Raw genomic sequence first — 21,298 nt, 5'->3', positions numbered from 1 at the left:
GCAGTCGAGCCAGAAATATTGGAGGGCGCGCTCACCTAGGCGTGCCTTTTGCCTTCAGTCTGGCCATGCCAATTTAGCAAACTGTTCGAAAACCCCATCCCTCTGCCACTACCCATCTTTGTGGGTCCCAGTGCAGCACCAGCTTCAGACCCGGTGGACGCATAATTCCGGTTGCTCACTCGCGTTTAAATGTACATCACGTAAGTTCCAAGCAAGATGTTGTTGCCGCCTCCCAGTCTCTATCGTGTATGTGGCGCTGGAGCACGGAACTGCCACTGGACATGACCAGCTCAATGCCGCTTAAGAATTTAAAGCTGGGGGAAGCTCTGCCCGCTGGCTTCTTTTTTTACCCACTTAATTATGAAATCGGATAGTATATTCTTGAATAAAGTTACCGTCAAACTGTTTTCATTCGAATTTAATATTCATACTTCAGCACTCATGTCTTTCAGTAAAGTTACGTTCGATATTTAATCAAAAACGTATCTTTAAGAATATTAGCTAACTGATATTACAAACGATGATTATGGTGTTTCTCTGGTAATGATTGTATTGTAAAATTATTCAAGTTATATAAAATATATATTAACTTATTAGGAAACTTACCTTCAGTTTTTTGAAAGGTGACCACTTGATGCTAAAAAGTAAAAGTAAATTTAATTTTTTTGAAAACCAGTTCTGATATTTATTATTTTAACTGCAAGTTTACCAGTAATAAGCAAATTAAACTTACCCATTTTCACATTAAAGCCTTGTCGAAGTTATCACTTCCTAAAAAACATTAGGTTCAGGCAATTCCCACATCATCAACAATTGACAGCACTTGCGGCATATTTCTGGCATTCGAAGAAGATATCCAGAGGTGAACAAATGGAAAATATGCATAACGGCCCAAAACCAAAATGTATTTCTGCCCTTTCCCTCTTCAGCTTAGATATCCACTTCCCAAGGCGAAAACAAAGCCCGAACCGAAAAAGGGATGGAAAACCTATACAAGTATAAAAATGAGTAAGGTAGGATTTCTGGCAGAAGGCCAACTTAAGGCATCCAGACAAACACGTCACGAACCAGGGAATGAATACAGGCTGAGGAGCAAAGGAATTCCTAAGTATTTTGTATTGTTTTCAATTGTTTGTTGGCAGCCGAGCATTAATATGATATTGATGAGAATGAACACGGAATCCTAAACGTTACTTTGGAAAAACAGGGTTAGACCTCTGTCGACCATTGGGACACGGGTGTCCCTTCCTGCCGAAACTCAAGTTTTGTTTGCACCGGATCACTATATTCAATAAAATAGATATAGGGCGAGTCATGTTAAAGCACTGAAATCGTAGCTTTAATTTGAAATTAAATAATAATAATAAAATATAATCTAGCTAGCAATTTTGAAAAACTACTTGTTATTTTTTAAAATGAAATTTTGCACACTTCCCTTGCGTGCAACATTAGTTTGAAACAATAATCTTGAATTTTTAAGGAAATAAAAAAAGGAGAGGAGTAAAATTGTCAATAATAGATATATTGATTAAGGATTCATAAGCATCAGTGAGTGTGAAGCTTTTCCGATTCGGCGTTGCCATATAAAATATACAATGGCAGGTAAAAATAAGCTAAACAAAGGCCAACTTAAATACAATATTTAAAATTAAATTTTGGTTATCTTTTCAAATGAAATCTGCATTTAATGCACAATTTTGTAGATATGTTATGCTACTAACCAAGCTAAATGGTCAAAATTCAAGGCAGAATTTTGTCCATAAAGTCAGAATCTAAATATCCCATGGCCCTACCAAAGCCACCTTTAAAATTACAATTTTATCCAGATCGAAGTGCTTTTCTCGCTGATGTCGCTGATCCCTATTGGTCGACTTTAAGACCCAACTGACTTTTAGTTCGCCTGCTTTATCTGCTCAAGCCCATTCCTTAGCAGCTTTCAACACCTGCAAAGTTACGCAGGTAGGAAACTTGGGCTTGGATTCATTTGCTGCCCGTAGTGAAGCTCGTGTGATTTGTCGAGCTAGCTAAGTCAGCCAACTAAGTCCCGTGAACAACTGAACGGAGAATGGGAAGGTGGGCTGGCCTCGCACGAGTGAGTGCATTAGTTTGTTGTCCACGCTGTCTTTGGTTCAGCCCACGCCTTGGCGCTTTCAACTTTTCCCTACTCCCCCACTCCAATGGTTGTTGTTTTATGTGCAACATGCAACAAACTACACGGCCAAGTTGCAGGCACTTCATTTATGTGCGACCGTGTGCGTTTCCAAGTTTGTGTGGCAGTGGCAGTTGCAGTCCTCTTCGCTTTTTGTTGGCTGCTTATCACGCATGCTAAACAAGCAGACGGAGAAGAAAATACAATTTGAATTTTGATAAAATGCAGTTGACTTTTTGCGGTGCTCTGCAGAGTCCTTGCATGCCAAGGACATGCCTGCCATCCACCCATCCACCCACACACCATCCGAGCTCTTTCTCTCTGGGCGACATTCATTGATATTTTGGGCAAGCGTAGCGTAAATTCAATTTAATTTTGTGTAAATTGGCTGCAAATGCAATTTACAAGTCCGAGATGCAGCTGCCTGGATTGCGTGTGCAGGAGGTTTTATTCCCCCATTTTTGGAAGCTGTCCAGGATGACGAGGACTTAAATTTTATTTTTATTTTGCCCAGTTACTGAGTTGAGCCAACAAGTTTGGCGAATACCATAACAGTGTTTCTGCTTGGATAAATATTTAAGTTGCTTGTAGATGTATTTCATGTAATTATATAAAAAGACATCAGAGGAATGTTTTAGGGAACTTCGGGAACTTATTAACACCTCTATATATATTTACTTCGTGGCAATCGGATGTGTTTTCTGTCCTTAACTAAGACCAAGTTTATGGACTCCGCCTTGGCAAATATAATCGATCACAGGGGCTTAATAAATCGCAACCAAGGGCTTTTGCTACGAGGAGAAAGACCTCCAGTGAACTTCCAGGAACTCCTCGAGCTCCTATTAAAACTTTGGCTTAGGTACGAGTTAACGCGTTAAGCTGCAACGAGAAGTTAGAGGACCTGAAATCGCTTTCAGGTTTTGCGGGGTCATATAGCGACAAGGAGTATTTTCAGTGCCGCACTGGAAATAGTGTTGCATATTGCCCTCTGTGATTTATGCCAGTCATTCTCAGACGACCAAACCTCCTCACCCATACACTCTGTTAACCTTCTACCTTGGTCTGGCCTTAACTGAGCTATAAATGGCAACGCAGCCCAAGAGGAGAAAAACTGAACGCAAACTGTAGTTCGTAGTCGTCCCGCCTCCGAAGCCGAGGCGGAAGTTGGCCAAACAAAAAGAAAAAATGTTGATTAAATATGCAAACACGCAGACAGTTTAGTTAAAATGAAAATACTAAACGCAGAGCTAAAACAAACTTGATTGGCCTATAATTAAAATAAGGCCGTGAAGTCGACCGTTAAACGAGAAACACCTTTAAACCATTTTGTTGAGTTGATCACGAAAGTCATAACAAAACTTGTATCTTATTGCTAATCTAGAAACAACAGGCCATTTTGCATTTGCATTTTATAAACTTTTCTCTAAACTATCAAAGATTAATAGTCTAGTCGAGTACTTAATCTTTTTAAAAACAGTTGTGTACTGATCACTTGCCTTTTGATCACAAAGGAATCTGTTAGTAACTAAAACCATTGACTATAATTCACTTTAACTAAATACGTTCATGATAATTTAGGCATATCTTTTCAAATCTTAAGATGGCTAAGTTGCATTCCATGTGATTGAACCTCGTAGTCTACGATAAGTTTTTCTTATAAGTTTTTTCCCATCAATATCATATTTATGTTTGGGTGCCAACAAACAATTGAAATCAATACAAAACACTTGGAAATTCTGTTGCTCCTCTTGTCCATTCGGAAATATTTTATGTCTTGCCTGTGGGGATGCCACTCGTGTCTGCTTTTGCTTGGTTTTTTTTTTGGGTGTGTTTTCTCGACATGTCCTTGCTTAAGAACTTCAACTTTTTTTGTGTTCGGTTTTGTTATCGCCTTTTCGGTTTTTTCTGTGCAACTGGAGGTCGATGTGGCATAGGCATTGTTTTTGTGATCGATTGCAATACATTATTGTCATTTCGATGGCCTTCCTTCTGTTCTTTGTGTGCCGCAAATAGGCCTCATATGCTGTCAAGATTTTGATGATGTGGGAATGGGCTCTTAAAGAAATAAAAAATGAAAGAGGCCTTAAGATTTTGATTGGTTCAATCCAAAACTTGGAATTTGTTTTCCGATTTGTATGAAGAAACTAATTATGTTTTTCTTTTCTGTCAATTCTAGGTAAGTAACAATCACAGTCAATAAGAAACAAGTGAGTAGCAATTAAAATATGAAATAAACTTTTAGCTAATACCTTCTGTTTGCCTTTTGCTGTTAAGTTCCTAAAGTCTTTTTTGGTAATTGTGGAAAAATGTGCAGCATCAACTGCGGGCTTTGTAACACATTTTTTTTGGGACACTAGCACAACAGCAAAAAAAAAAATCCGTTAAAGGGAGAATCAGTCTGAAGGCAATAAATCAATCCATATCCTGGCTTAATATGTGGTCTGTCAATTTAGGTCCTGGCTTTTTATCTGCAACTCGAAACCCAACATCTGCGTCTGTGGTTTTGCCGCTTTTTCTACCGGGTCTTGGTATTACATGCAACTTTTTGCCCCCGATGCTTCTATTCCTCTTTGAACTAATTTTTTGCTAAGGACATTGATAAACATGTGTCCCCATGAACCCTGCAGTTGTCTTTTGTTTACCACAATGATTGCGGGCTGAGCCTTTTATTTGTTCGACTGCTTCGACTGCTTGGGCAACTCAGACAGGGATTGTTCGACAATGCGTTCTAAATCAAATGTCAAATGACATCGAGGTGGCAGACGGAGAGTAATGTGGCCTGCCATGCGGGCTTTAAAGGACATCCGCATTGGCGGGATCTGATTCTGGCAACTGAATTAATCGATGGAACGGAAAAGAGCCATAAATTGGCCGACTCGTTAATTTGCCGTTATTATTGCTCATTTTTGTGGGCAGTTCATTGTGCAAAGCCTCTGACAGCGCTTACACGCTTTGGGTCCCAGGCGCATAATTGATTTAAATTACACACGCACAGAGAGGCAAACAATGGACATATTTTGCAGGACCCTGCTCGCCAGCAGATCAGTTTCTATCGGCGCAGATAATAAAGTCATTATGGCCATGGCCCAGCAAACTCCACCTCGCTTCGACCGTGCCAACTGTTGATTTGCCACATGCATTTGAGTCCGCTTCCAGACGTGCCGTTTATATTATACTATGTAGTATGTCAGAACAAAAACAAACAGCCAGGAAACGCTATAATTATGTGGTGATTGCGCAGAATGGGAAGTTAGAAAAACGAACATTGATTGAATGCCAAATCACTTAACCCAATTGAAAGCCGTTGGCAACCATTTGGCAACAGGAAGGAATGGAAGGAAGGAAAAAGCGATTCTTGCCATGGCCTCCTTCTTTCTTCTATTTTTGTCGTGATGGTCAAAGCTGACAAATGGCCTATTGGAAGCTTATTGGCAGCCACGCTCCACGTTTCATTCTTAGCCCAGTTTTTTTATTCGCTAAGTACCAAATATTCAGAGTTCCTACCCACAATGTGCTGCCGTCAGCATCTGCCGCGCTGGGTTTGCTATATAAATTTTAATTTCCTCTGTCTGGCGGCCGGCCAAAGCCAAAGCAAAAGCAAAAGCCCAATCCTAAGCCCAGGCCGAGCCACAGCGACGCCAAAAGCCTGAAACAGATATGAGACCAGCTTCCAATTCAAACAATTGTTGCTGATTTAACACAAACTGCAGGCAATGCCATTCGGGCAATTGTGCTCTGCCTCCGCTTTGAATATTTGTCAATGTCCAATCTACAGTGGTCTGCATTGCACTTTTTCCTCACAATTCCCACAATACAAAACAAACAGAAAGCCAGAAAATATCTACTCTGCACAGGAGGCAGGTGTTTGGCAATCAAAAAACAATTTTCCTTATCAAATTAATTTGCCCAAATAGAGTCACGATTCCGTCCACTGTCAATTGCCATAAGGCCGTGCCAGCAACCTCCGACCTCATTGAGAGTGTATTTTTCCGGTTCGTCCTGTCAGCTTACTTAGAAGAAGTAAGAAGCACATTTTTCCTATAATTGTGGCTAACAAGAATTTGGCTTATACATAATGCATAATTTGGCTGACTTCCTAAGATCATTTTTAAGATTTTGAGGGCGATTACTTTGGGTTGGGAAATTTAAAGGACTACTAAGCTATTAATAAATTTAAATTTTTAAAATTTTTGCAAATTATTCTCATGGGTTATATACTTTTTTGTTAGCACTGTTAAATCATATTTTTAAAATGATTACATATATTGTCAAAATATATGTGATTACTATTTAAAAATAATTTTCCTTATTCATATTTAAAACTTTTGCAATGTAGAAACAACATAGAAAAAAAATTATTTCTGTTGGTCCATATAAATCTAAAAATAAAAAAAAAATTGTTTGAATTCTGAATTATATCACAATTCAGCCTTTAAATAACTGAAAGCCGGGTATCGTGTAGTCGATCGTCTCGAGAACAGCGTTACTATTTGTTTTTCCTGCCTTTCATATGTAGGCGGAGACTCCATCTTTCGTTGGTTTCTGGCCTGTAACTTGCAGCGTATAAAACAAACTTTGTCGGTATTTAATGAAGCTGAAAAATGCCTCGGTTTTATTATTTTATTTGAACTCAGCTTCATCTCAATGCTGTTGCATTTTTTCTCCTTTTTTTTTTTCCTCTTCTCATGTCTATTTGTTCACCTACCATTTTTTCCACTGTCAGGTTTTAAGCGTTGGTTTTTCTACGCGTAACTTGTAAAGTACAGGGGTTTATTGCAATCGTCCAATTTTATGTAACAGGCAGAAAAAAGTGGCTGGGAACAAGCCTTAAAAAAACGGCAAATTCACTGCTGCATTTCTGATATCTTTCGTTTATTTTGTGTAAATAAATAAAATACAAAGACAAATTGGCAAAAAAAAAAAAATATTGCCTTTGATGATGTAGTAAGATAATAATGATGTTGTTTTGGCGAATTTGGGGAATTCTCGTCTTTTTTCTTACTGAGATTTAGATAGGATAGTAAAAGTCTATCTCTAAATGTAGGGATATTTAATAATTTGATTCCATAAATGTTTCCTCTAATAATAACATCCAGAAGCCAATATCATTTGCATTTTTAAACAAGTCATGTACAACTTTTATCAATTCAATCCACTTCATATGTATATGCAAACTTCAGTGAAAATCCGCTTAAGATATAGCATGTGCCCCGAAACTGTGCGTTCGAAGGCAATACTTAATGACTGCTGATTTGTAAATGTCAGTGGCCAGTCGACGCCTCTGAACTGGACTCGGCTGTAAATCGGCTGGAACTGAAATGTCTGCGATGTTTGCCACTTCATTCATCTGCCTTAAGGGCTTACCGCCCTGACATTATCGTGGATGTCCTGCGAGTCCTGTGAGTCCTGTGAGTCCTGCGACGGCGTCGTCTTGTCGCCATGCAAAGAGCAGTTGTGTGGTGTATGCTTTGCTAATTGGCCACCAACCGCTGGCGCCATCATTCCGAATACCGCCCAACTGCCCCCCGTGATTGATTTGTTTGACTTGAGCCACGAGTGTGGATGCCTGTGAAACGCAGCGATAAACGGTGTAAAATTAATTAGCCACTACCTAGAGCCGGGAACGAAAATGTGGACGTGGCACGTAAATGGATTGCCTCAACAACGCTTCCTGTCTGTGTGTGCCCCTGCTCGATTGTGTGCTTATAAATAAATAAATGACTCAGCTTACGCCATCCATAGCCATTTTAAGGACTCCTTAGGCGACTACCCTTTACGTTAAATCTTTATATAGGTATACATTTGTGTTAAGCTCAAACAGTCTTAATCTGCTTTAATTCTTATTAAAAATGTAGCATCCATAAATTTTTTTAAATTTTGCTGGCTTATTTTTTGTTACTCATAAATAAAGTCTACGAAATAAGTTTAATAATAAAAATAGTAATTAAGTAAATATAAGTAGTCTTTAATGTTTTCACATCTCAGTGGATTAGTGTATGCACTTATGCAATTTAAAAATCTAGAAAATAATTTCTCCAAAGCATGCATTATATAAATTAAGAAACTCGCGGGTCTCAATGTACGTTTAAAGTCAGCATCATTTTTTACCTCTTGAGCTGGACTGCGGTGGCACCTAAGAATCCTCCAGAGGTAAATACTCAAGGTATATTTGCGTTATAAAAGCCTACTCTTCCAAACTGGGTATCTGGGACCGACTGTCCGTGGGACAAACTGTTAAACGTGCCTGCCGACGATGAAATGTCTTTTTTTTTTAGCATAAAGTGGAATACTAGAGTAAGTACCCCTCTTAAGTGCTTTTTAACTGGGAGCAATTTAGTCGACTGAAGAAGATAGCTGAGGCATGGACCTGACTTGAGTAGAAGGCCGCTTGGGGCTCTTAGGTACAGCAAAACACAAGTTAGACCGCTGCAGTCGAGTGCCTCAACAATGAGATACTCGGTTACGAAAGCGTTGTGTTTTGGCTGATTTTTAACAAGGCACTTTTTATTCAAAAAATGTTTAGTTCAGTGCTGCCTGTAGGCAAAAAATAAATAGACAGACTATATCGACTTGCCCGTTGATACCGATAACAAATTAAATTACTTTATAGTGCCACTTTTTTGCATACCAAAATTCTGACAAGATGTTATAAAACCCTCTGAGAAAAAAATCTCTTAAAATTCTCAGTTATATTTTTTCATACAGATTTGAAATGCAAGAAACTCGTTTTTATCCATTATTTATTAACAAAACTATCTGTCATTAAATTAGTTTTTGGCTTCAGGCCAGTTTTTAAAAAGTAAGACCTTTTTAACAAATTTACCGAGAGCTTTTATAATTAAAATACCAAAAAAATAACTTTGTAGATTGGCACATTCATCCTCTGCTGGATTTTTACTCCTATCTTTACACAAACTTGACAGCTTGGCATTGTATTATCGTGGCAATAAATGAAAATGAATGAATCTGATTGTGGAACCAGATGCATGCTTTCAGCCTCTCATACAGAATGGGAATAGGAAAATCGAATTTTCCTGCCAGATAAATTTCTGCGTCTGCCTTTTCATTCTGCCCTGCACCCGCACTCGTTGCCACCCGGAAAAATCAGTGAGGCGTGTTCCTGACATTTAACAAGCCAGTCGTCCAGCAATGGATTTGACATCAGCTTGAATTGCACCAACTGACTTCTTTCGTTTCGTTTCCTTTCCTTTCCTCTCCTCTCGGCCCGATGGCTCCGCCTTGATGGTTCTGGCTTGCACAGCAGCTCAAGCCAAAATCCAGTTAATTAAAAAATAGTTGCTGGCCAACTTTCCATATTTTCAACCGTATACTTTCCCGCATCCAGGGACTTAAACAGCCAACTGTCTGGCAGACTGACTGTGGGGTGAGCCTGCTGATGAGGACACCGGATTGCAGGCGACGACATGTGACATCTCATCAGGACACGCACGCACTGGGAAAAGCGTTGGTCACCTGTGTGCCTGTCCCTAACTCTGTTAGTGTGTGTCCTCCGATTTGTTATCCGGATGTTACAGAGCATGTCCTGTTTTAGGCATTGCCATACTTTTCTTTGGGCTAACAGCGTCCTTAGGATTCTTATGTTCTTCTTTTGCAAAAATACAATTAGCAATGGTCTTTAAGAGTATTATAATTACCCATATAGAGATTATTCATAATTTTAATAAACTAGTTTATTTGTTACCTAACATTTCAATAAAATCTTTAAACTCAAATAAAATTGTATAACAAATGGATTTTTTAATAATCTAAGCACAATTTTTTTTAAATTGGGTTTAAATCTCCTTCAAATAAATAAAATGGGTAAAATGCATCGAAATAAAAAGGATATTCGGTGTTGTAACATAAATTTCTTTAAAATTCCACGAGTGAAAAACATTAATATGTATTTAAATTTTTCGGTTATTCGGGTAATATTTGAGAGTTAATTATATAGCACCCCCAATCAAATAAAAATTTTTTTAAAAGGAACTTTTAGACCAGGTTGTTGTATAAATAATTTCCCTTTTTCTTGCTTTAATCCATTTAGGCGACTTTGAATATATTGGAAGGAATATAAACAAATTGAAAATCGTCCGGAGTTTGATTTTTATATGCAGACAGATAATTCTGTTTCTGGCCAAGAATATTAAATACTTTTTCAATTGGAAGCGCAGCCCTTACCTTTTACACATACCCTTGCAAATCCAGTATCCCGTCGTACATCATGAACACTGGGTATAAAAAGCAGAAGAGGACAAATGTTGGGCAAAAAGAAAACATATTTTTGATGTTGAAAAATATTTGCAAATAAATTGCCAGAGCTAAGAGCTGGAGTCAGATGGAGGGAGGGATTTTGGAGGGGGGTTTAGGAATAGAGGAGCCGAAAATGGCCAGCAAACGCAATTGCAGTTGCAGCTTGAGCCCCCTAAAAACCCGTACTACTTCCGCACTGCCAAATGCCGTCGTCTGGCAGTGACGTAAATCTATTTCAGTTGAGGGATTTGTGCATCAAACACACCGGACAGTTTTGCATTGCAGAGCTGCCATCGGGACGGCATTGTTGCTGTTGTGGGCTTGGCCAGTTACAGTTCGTATGTGTAATTTTTTTGTTGGTCTTATTCCCCAAACCCCCAAACCTCCAAACCTCCAAACCCCACAACCTCATCTCCCCATCTCCCAGTGGTGAATTTTTAGGAGAAATACTTTGGTTTTTTGATCACACTTTTGCCCCAACGATTTTTTTTTTTTCGCCCCCATTTTGATTAAAAATCTCAACAAAAACGTATTTTATTTAATCTCTGACTGCACTTGTTAGTCCAATATGCAGATATATTGGAATTTTAATTTGCCCTGATCGCATAGATACCGGGCGCCTTTTGCAATAAAGTGTAGCTCCGTTTAGTTTTTATTTCAAATTCAATAGGTTGTGGTGGTCTATTTTGAAAGCCCGACGGCTAGTTGCGCCTGCTGGGGATTTTTTGTAAGTAATTGGTTTTTATTTAGCCAACCGTTTGAGCCAGATGGTTATGTTGATGCTGGAAGCGCATCGGAATTCGAATGAACAGCGTTTACTGTGAGCTGAAAATAAAGACAAGCCTTAATCCAATTTAAATTAAAAATAAATACTTTTGTATCGAAAATATAACTTTTACAGAAAATGCAATTCATTTCGTTGTTTCCTTGTTAACGCGTTGAACCATTCTGTGACTTCCAAAAATAGCTAATGCTATGAATAGAAATGATATTCACGCCTGCTGATTTTGCCTGCCAAATTGCCTGTCAAGTTTTCGCCTAGGGAAAAATGCTGCCTTGCCCGACCCAAGCCAACTTTGATCAATTGTTGATCAGTAAAAGGTCCTAACCCCTTGTAGCTTGCTAATTTGTCACCTTGCGCTCCTTCCGAGTCCATTTTGCCACCCTTCAAGTTACCACGATGGGTTGGCTTTGGCCCAAGGACCTGACTGTCCAATGCTATGCACTCGATTTCGAATGCTTAACGCGTTGGTGCTTTAATAGAATTGCCAACCAGCTAGACGAGTCGGCTAGGCTAGGCTGGGCTAGTCCTTCGTCCTTCGTACTTTTTCGCTGGCCGAGTCATGGGCCCCCTGGTGACTAAAATGGCAAATAGTTGGGCATTTTTTTTTTTTTGTTGCCTTCGCCTCTTTGCATTCACACAATCACACCGAGATAGACGAGGGCGTAAATTGCGTGTCTGACCATAAAATTGCCTGCCCGCTGTCTTCCTTGCCCCAAACACCACTAAAGGACGTTCCCCGACCATTCCGAATCCAGCTTGTAGCATGGAAGTCCGTTGGGCATTGGCACTGATTTCTTCACATTTATTTCATACATTGCTTTTGATATTCCTCGCTTTCTCTCTGTCGAGGCTTTCGGTTTTGTTTTTTTTTTGTTTGTGTGAGGTTTTGGCAAAACTAATTTATTTTAAGTAAGTTGCTTAAAAAAATCGAAACCAGTCGGAAAATTTAACTACGTGACCCAAATTTCACCGTGCACAACCCCTTCAGAAGAAGGAGTGAAAAAAAAAACCAAACTCAGCTGCACTACAGGTTTTGCTTTTCCAACTGGGGTCTTTTTTCATTTCTCATTTTTTTTCCTTTTGTGGTTGCCACAATCGCATACAATTTGCTCATTTCAACCGCACCAACAGAGAGGGTAAAAGGGGCAAAGGCCGAACTGCGAGGGGGCACTCACATAAATAGCAATTTGTGTAGTGCGTTTTTGTGGGCGCAGGTAGGCGTGTGCTTACCGTTTTAGCCAAATTGCCGCCGTCCGGGGCAGTTTTCTCACACACACACACCACACACACACACACACCACACACACACACACACACCCGCACTTACAGGGCAAAGCCGCTTAAGTTGCAGCCCAAACAGACGGTTGCGAAAAATGGGGAAGAGGGTCGTTGGTGGCGATTCAGGACGAAACAGGACGATGACGAACTCTGATGGCGACGACGACTGCAAAATGTACAAAATCGAAAATGTAATGAAAACCGCAGGACGCCTACAACCAACTGTGCCGACCAGACCAGACCAGACCAGGCCTATGCCTATGGCCAGGTTGAATGGATTGAAAAACAGACGTTGCACGGTGGGGTCACAAGTGAAATGTAAGAATATCCCTAGAAGAGCAGTGCAAAACTCGCACAAACACCTAAAAACTTGCATTTATTGCTCAATTATATGAGTGTCCATAAAACACCAGGACTCGGATCGTTAAAAACATTGCCTACCTTAAGGCTTCTATGAATATTTTACAGAAAAACAAGAGACTCTCCTGTGGAGTTATACATGCTCCATCGATAAGAAACTTTTAAGGTGGGTAGAAACCAATGTTTCTTTTCATCAGGCAGGAATATCTTACCGCATAATATTGGGTTTTCTATTTAATTTAAATTATTTTCTTAGCCATATTAGCAAGAGTTCATTTTGTGAATTGATTTAATGTTAATATATGCATTTAATGACCATTTCAGAGTCACAAGTTCCTCAATTGTCCCTTGGTAGTAAATGTGATAATAATTTCAAAACAAATCCCACTTATTTGTAAATAATTTAATGCTATAATTTGAATTCAGAACTCAAAGTGAATACATCAACCAATCACGCGAAAGCAATTTTGTAAACTCATTAGCTGACCCACTGTCCACTAACCACTGGCTGGGCAGCCAGCGTTTTGACAGGTGGTCCTACTGGCAACAACTGGACCTTAATAAACCATAGGCCACAATTGATCAAACTCGAGTGCCGAAAATTTGCGCAAATTAATGCCAGCCCCCAAATTGATAGTAAAAGATATTTTGGGCCTTTTATTTTCGTCCTTTTTTTTTTTTGCTGGCTGTGGCTTTCGTTTTTTAACTCTCCATGCATACTTTAGCCGTAATAAAGTTCGCCGCCCTAACCACAAATAGAATTTTTGGCGCTTTCGGTCCCTCTACGTGAGTATTAGTTTGTGTGTGAGTGTGGTAGTGTGCCAGAGTGCAAGTGTGTGTGTGTGTGTGTAAATTGCACTCCCTTCGTGGCATCATTACATATTCAAAAAGGCAGCGCACGTAGAGCATTTTTATGAAATTTTACTCGCTTCTAATGTAATCGTTATGCCTCAGTTCTCCTTTGCTGGCGGGCTGGCTGGCTGGGTGGCCTGCTCCTCATCCCGAGACTGTCATTTAAGAACACATAAAGTAAATGTCCTGTGTTTAAGCTACGGCTACAGACGCACTAACGAGATATTGCCTGCCAGGCTGCCGAGAAGGATGGGGAAATAGGGATTGGGGGAGAAGGGACTACGCACAATTTGGCCAAATGGGGGAATGTTAGCTAATATCTGCAAGCAGGCAGAATTTAAAGTCTCTGTAAAAAAAGCTAGGGATAAAGTGTTATACACGTAGGAAGCTTTCAGAACTCTGTTAGAAGCTTTTGCAAGCTTAAAGGATACTCTTCGACTTATAAAAGAGTAAGCTTTTTAGAAAGCTTTCCCAATTGCTTTTTTAAAAGCTTGTAAACATTTTATTTAACCATAAGTCGTGTTGAGCTTTTCCATAAAAGTACTATATATATATATTGCATTCAAACTTACAGATAGCTAGTTTTGCTAGTTCGTTTCCCCACAACTTAAAAAAGCTCTCAGAGCTTTTGAATATTAAGCCTTGCAAGTTTTTAGGATTTGAAAATAGATGTCCTCTTTATGAGAGCTAGAGAACTATAATAACTATTTATTTAACAAATATGCTTAAATTAAGAAAGAAGTCAGGCATTTTACATTAAAATTTAAAGATTTCTTCAAAATAAGCAAGAACATGCCACACACTTAAGTGGTTTTCTTGACATCAAGGATTCAAGGTATGGTATTTGCCTTAAAAATAAAATCGGCAATAAATGAAATGAAGCGCATAAACACCCTTTGAGCCGAGCAACTGATTTCAAGACATCTGCGAAAGTCCCCCACAAAAGGACACGCGTGCCTGGATTCACTCCCACAAATGATGCGAAACCAGCAGCTACAATAAATAAATATGAAATCCCCACTAATTGAGTGCGATTTTCGAGCATCAATTTCATAAGGCACACACAAAGCAACAAGAAAATTGAAAAAAAGTTTATTTTTATATTTTCTCCTCATGACAAAAAGCAAAGCTGAGAAGGAGTAGGGCAGAAAACATGGAACAAGCATCAGAAAAAAATAAAATAAAAGGGACTCAGAGGCACTAAAAAGCTGTTGCTGCCAATCATATATATAAATATATATATATATATATATATATATATATATATAGGAATATATACTTATACTTTTTGTGCAGGCCTTTCTCGGACCCAAAACCAACAACACGAACAAGGGCACTTGTGATACAGGGTCCCATACTCTTTCGACAGAAGAAATGATTAAATACGCATGAAGGGAAAATTCTGATATGAAAAACGTGAAAATGCCGCCAATCTATACCAAGTGAAAGAATAATTTTATTGAGGAAGGGTAACTGTTCGTCGATTATGGGTCCGATGCCATTTCTATTTTTGTTTACTTTTTCGCATATTTCCCACCACCCCAGATCAGCCTTGGCTCTGGGTGCTCTCGTTTCTCGTTTTTTCCTGCATTTTTGCAGCTGCTCTGAAGAGAACTCAATAACAAATTATAACGTATTATAGCCATGGCAAACTGTTGCGTTGCTTAGCAATCGGCAAAGAGCGCCCCCAGCCTCCGTCCACGGCAAAACCCATCCCCAATGAACTTTTTTTTTTTTGCTGCCAACTATGCTGCCAGCAACAAAGTTGCCATGGGTGACGTGGATGATGATGATGCTATCCCAGCCTCCAGCCTCCAAACCTTCTGCCCGCCCCCATTTCCATTTTTCCCACCCACTTGTGATATTTTTGCTCTTAAGCTGGAGTTGTTGACGAGGTCGTTTTGTGTTGATTGCCCATACCCCGACTTTGGTTTGAGTTTTTGGCTCGTGATGGAGCGTAGAACCAAAGCGAACCGGTGGAAAGAGATGAGAATATGAAGTGCTTCATAATTTGTACCTCTTATTTACCTTGTTTTTTAGTTGTTTACCTCGTGTTTGGCTCCCTTGTTGATTTTTTTTTGCTTGTTTATCTGCTGATAAAGTTGGGTTTTTAATTATGTGGCATATATAGGTTTTGGCCAACTATGGAATGCCCAAACACAAAGCCAGACAAATTGTTTTACAAAGTTGAAATTAGTTATGAGTTGACTGTTAATTGAGAAAAAGGATAAACGTGGTCTGTCTCTAATCAAGATCGCAGCCCAAAGGAATTATTTCTGGATTTGCTGTATCTGATTTGCAACAGGCAGAAAGGAAATTCCAACGCTTTTCCAAATCCACAGACCAAACAAGCAAAACGCGCTCAATAAATCTGCTGGCCAGTGAGCCGTAAAACGATGCTCGATGCTATCGACGACTTTTCCACCCCCTCACCATCCCTTCTACCCTGATTAAATGATGAATTTATGAGTACAACGCCGCACAACACATGCACAAAGGAAATGGGGGGGAAAAAACCAACTTTAACTATGCATTTCTTTTCGTCTCGTCTGCTGGCAAAGCCAAGCTTTGGGCATCGCTTCTTACCTGGCCTCTCCCTTTGACCCATGACCCCTGCCTCCCGCCCCCAAGGGGTGCATGCAACACATTTTCCAGCTGCCCTGCAATCCTTCCTTGATGCAGTTATGCGTGAAAATCGTAGAAATATGAGAAATATTTGATTTGTTTATGGCACAAGTGGCTAGCACTTTAGATTTTCGTTTTGGATTTGGATTCCACCCGCTCCCGCTCACGTTCCCATTCCCATTCCCATTCGATTTAGATTTGCAGACCGAGAGTCAGATTTTTACTTAAAATCAATAAGCCGTAGAGCTGGGCTGGCTGTGCGCAATTTGGCGTGTAATTTAGCATGTAACGATGATGGCCATAAAGGACGATGACGTTGAGGACGAAAACGTGAACGAGAAGGCTTGTCCTGCCGCTGAATACTGCCCCTTTCATTGTTGAACATTTATTAGTTTGACTTGCCTTTGGCATTATGCATTTATGCTTCATTGATGCGCGATTTCACTACAACTTTTTCGCTAGTTACTCCGGCTTCTCTGTCGCTTTTTTTTTTTGCCATCCCCGCCTTAGCTTGAACTTAAATTGTCAATTTATGGACTTCGTAGTCGGCGAAAGTATTTTCTCATAGTAATTCTATGCTCGGCTGGCTTTTAGACAACTTTTCTTGAGCTGAGCAAAAATTTTAATAAAGTTAACAACTTTATTGAAATCATAAAAAAGTTTCCCCCCTTTTCTATCTGGCCTTCACTTCGCCTGACTTTTTTCTCTATCACATTTTTTTTTTTTTTTTGATTCATAACTTTTCGTATTCCTCTGTGAGTTTTTATTGCCGGCTTTTTCAACACTTGGGTCGCTGTTTGGACCATTTTGCACATTTGATGAGAAAATTCTTTTACTAATTATGTCTGGTTCGTTGTGCACACGACGCCGTCACAGAATGGGATGGCAAATATCCTCATATTTCCATTGCCTGCCTTACCTCTCAATAAAACAGCAATTTGTAAAATTTCAAACATTTTTGCGGCTTGTTTGCGTTGCCCCTTCTTTCCATTTTGGCTGGTTAATGTGAGGGCTTGGTCTTCTTCAGTTTTCTTAACTCTGTGGATGGCAAGTACAGCTTTCAAGCAAAGGCAATAAAGTTGTGTGAAATGTGTTTTTGTTCGTCTATTCTAGTTTCTTCTGCCGCCAAAGGCATAATTAAAGGAAGCCTCTTCATCTATTGACTGCTGCTGCTGGCTCTGAAATGTGCCACAAAAATTTAAATTCGATCAATCAGAGCTGCGCAGACAGACGGGAATAAAATGCCGCACAGAACTCGACTCAGCGCGTCAAGGCCAGAGAAGCTGTGAGGAAGATGGAACTGAAGATGGAGCTACCAAGTAACATTTGAGAAAATTGATTTGATTTGATTTTAGATTTGCCACTCGCCCTATATAGTATAGCAAACAGAGAATGCTAGGCTATATACATGAGTAATTCGCATTTTCAATCAGATGAACAGACAGAGGTTGGCAACGGGGACAGGGAAAATAAATTGCTGCATATTTTCGTACGCCTTCGCTCTGGCCCAAGAAATTTCAAATAAATTGATTTAATTTACAAATATATTTCGCATTTGTGTGCATTCGAGAAGAGCGTGTGTGGTTTGTCAAAAGAAATTAAACTAATATGTGTATGTGGGTGGAAGAAGAATGAGCCCAGCACAAGCGTGGACACCTGATAACTTTGTCTGTCAACACTGCGTATGTGTAATAATCTCAGGTGTCTTGTCAAGCCTACGTAAATATAATTAATGTACAATTGAGTTTTTCATTTCACAAAGTGTTCGTACATCGTTCATTTCCTGTTTGGAATTCTGTTTACCTTTGTTCTGCAAATCAAAATGCATTTAATTGATTCGTTTCCTATTTAATTTGCCTAAGAGTTTTGTATTAAGTTTCACAGCATAAATTTCTTAACTGTCTATTTTGAAAACCTTTAAATTAAAAGTGCCAAATATGTACAAAAATATTAATCAACTTTAATAAAAGTCAACTTAAATTTATACTATTTTCATAAAACTTAATTAAAAGTAGTGGTAATGAGTATTAAAAATGTATTTTTATTTTTAGTTAATAAATAAATCGATAAACGGTATATTGGGTTTCGTGTTTATTCGTAATTTTAGTGAAAGCTTCGTATAATTATGCTGACGAAGTGTTTTTTTCTTTGATGAGTCAGGAGCATTTAATTTTGTAATTGATCTGGCTTTGCGAAGGCAGCCCACAGGGTAATAGCACTGTAACCGCAGCCATAAGGAATATTTTTTGTGGCAAACAAATCTGCATGTCACTTTGGGGTCATGTCAGCCCGGCAGGTTGCAGCTACCAGCTTCCATTGCTCAACTCATCTGGCAGTTGCTTTTAGCCAGCTTCCTCCCTTACGCAATTCGCCTTCCGCTGCCAGCTTCTTTTTATATTCTTGTATTTTTTCGTTCAAACGCCTTGCAATTTCTTGCTGGCCCCACAGCCTCCGTCTTGATCTCCATCTCCATCTCCATTTCCATCTGCATCTGCATCTCCATCGCCAACCCCAAGTGCCATTCGTATCCCCATCTTCATCTGCAGCTTGGCTGTTGCTTTATGCATGACATTTAATCAAGTTGACGACTGCATTTGATGCCACAAATATTTCAAAATGACGCAAGACAGCTAGAGGTAGGTGTGTCGCCGTTTCTGGGTGTGTATGCGTGTGTGTGTGTGTGTGTGTGTGTGTGTGAGGAAGAGAAAAGTTGCATATTAAACGCAGACAGCTAACCCAAAGGCTGGCAGCGACTTTTGCCACAGTTAATGCAATTTCCCGTGGCCCCGCCCCCTTTGCACTGCCATCGCCTGCTGTGCGCGATAATTCAAGCGGAAACGGAAGTGCCAACGTCAAAAGCCGCAGGCAGCAGCAGCAGAAGCAGTAGAATTTAACAAAATGGAAACTATAAAATGCACTGAACTCCAGGTCCAAGGTCTATCCTCTTGGCCACATGCATCAGCCAAGACATCTTCTTGGCCTGCCAGAAATTGGGCTGACCAGCGATTCCGTTTCATTGACCACAAAAGGTTGTTTCTTTCAGAGTGTGCCCCATGAGTGAGCTTATTCAAATGCTTGCTCGTGCATTTAATGACAGCTGTGCCAGCAGCATGTCCCGTGCTCCTGGCACGCCTCTTGGATAAATTATTTCATATAATAAACTCCCAAGTTGCCAGTGAAAGGACGCCAAGTGGAGGACGACGAAGGGGCGAAAGATGACTTAATGAAAACCGCAAATTGTTTGAGTTTGTCTTCACCCTCCCATCACCATCACCATTCCCATCACCATACCCATCACCATTCACCATCAGCACACCTTACCGGCACAACCTCAGTTTACCTCAAGCCGCACAATGCAAATTAAAAAATACCTGCTAACAACAAGAACGACTGTAGGCGAAGGACCATTGCCAGGACGAAGGAGCTACTGTTAGCTGCGGCTTGTTATTAATATTTATCTTTGGTAATTTTAGGAATTTTTTTAATAACAAAAGCCAAGTGAAATGTTTTCTGCATTTTGCCTTTTGTTTGATACCATGAATTGCCCCCAACTCGCTCTCTTTTTTTCTCCTTTCCTACCTTGGGTGCACTTTGAAGTAAATGCGCCTGCGGCCAGTGCAGAGTAGAATCGCCTGGCTTCTGGACCTGAACGGACTGCAGATGCTGTTGCCAAAGTCGAAGGGCAAATATTTGCCCAGTTTTGCATTGGTAAAACTTTTGCGGCTGCTGGAAACTTACTTTTCAGCGGTTTAAAATTTAAATGCTGCTCCTCGGGCAGGCAAAATGGCCTCGCATGAAGCTACATTTTCTCCTGACCAAAAAAAAAATGAATACCGCCTTTCCAGATTGCTTTTACGCTTTTTTCTCATATCATTTTCCGCTCGACTGCAGCCTGCTACTAATTATCCACGGCATCGGCAAAATCAGTTTATCAATACTTTGCTCTCGGCTTAGCTCAGTGAGTTGGCAACGTGTACAAAAACAGCCAGCATTTCACGCTGCAGTGAGCTCTGCCAAGCCAAATTTACTTGCTATCGGAAAAAAAATAGTTAATTTTAGATTTTCGGATGGGCGGCGAGTATGGTAGACACTCATAAACTCAATCATATCACCACTTGCCTGCTTAATGTGCCATGCAGTAAATATTCCCCACGCAGTTGGGAAAATGTGAGGGGGTGATTAAGGGGTGTGAAAACCGCACTGCAAAAAAAAAAAAAAAAAAACATAAAGCATAACTCTCAGTGCGTTCGAGTGCTGAATACATACATATATGCATCCTTGCAGCACGGAAGACTTCACAAAGCGTTGCAATTAACGTGGCCGAGACCCATTCGAGCAGCAACCGCAGTCCAGTCATTGGCATTGGCTTAATTTCCATGGACTCCCACTCTGAACTGGCCTGGCCTTGCCTGTTTATCTTGTGCGTTGAGTTTTCGGCTCCCACACATGCACAATCGAAAATACGCATTGCATAATGAGCTGTCCTGCCCTCTACATTGCGTATACGCAGTGTGCGCCAGCTTCCGTCGAGCCAATAATCCAAAATAACAATGGTTCCGTGGGAGTGCTCAAAAAGTGTAAGGGGCAGGAGGACACGACGCGGTCTGAAAAACAATACACGGCATTGATTGTGCGTCCATCGCTGTCTGCCTCTCGTTGATTTTAAATGCCATGCAACCCACCGAAGAGCTCTTGACTTTTGTTTCATAAACAACCCACGCGGAATGCCAGGATCATATCAATTATGTGCACCGCTTATTAATTAAGTTTCGCCGAGTCTACTTAAGTTCGCTGGTAGATATTCCCTGCAAATTGTAGCATATCTTTCAGCCTAGCATTTCTGGTCTGAAAATCTAAAAGCGTTAGCGTAACCCCTTCTCGAACTCCACAAACTGCGAGGGAAAACTATGTGCGGCAATTATTTTGGTATTAAAATCTAACCGCACATGCAAAACTAAACTATGCCGGCAAAAATCTGCAAGTTTATGTGCAGCAAA

Source organism: Drosophila gunungcola (genome assembly GCF_025200985.1).
Source record: "Drosophila gunungcola strain Sukarami chromosome 3L unlocalized genomic scaffold, Dgunungcola_SK_2 000002F, whole genome shotgun sequence".
Classification (NCBI taxonomy): Eukaryota; Metazoa; Arthropoda; class Insecta; order Diptera; family Drosophilidae; genus Drosophila; species Drosophila gunungcola.
This window is presented reverse-complemented; position numbering follows the sequence as displayed.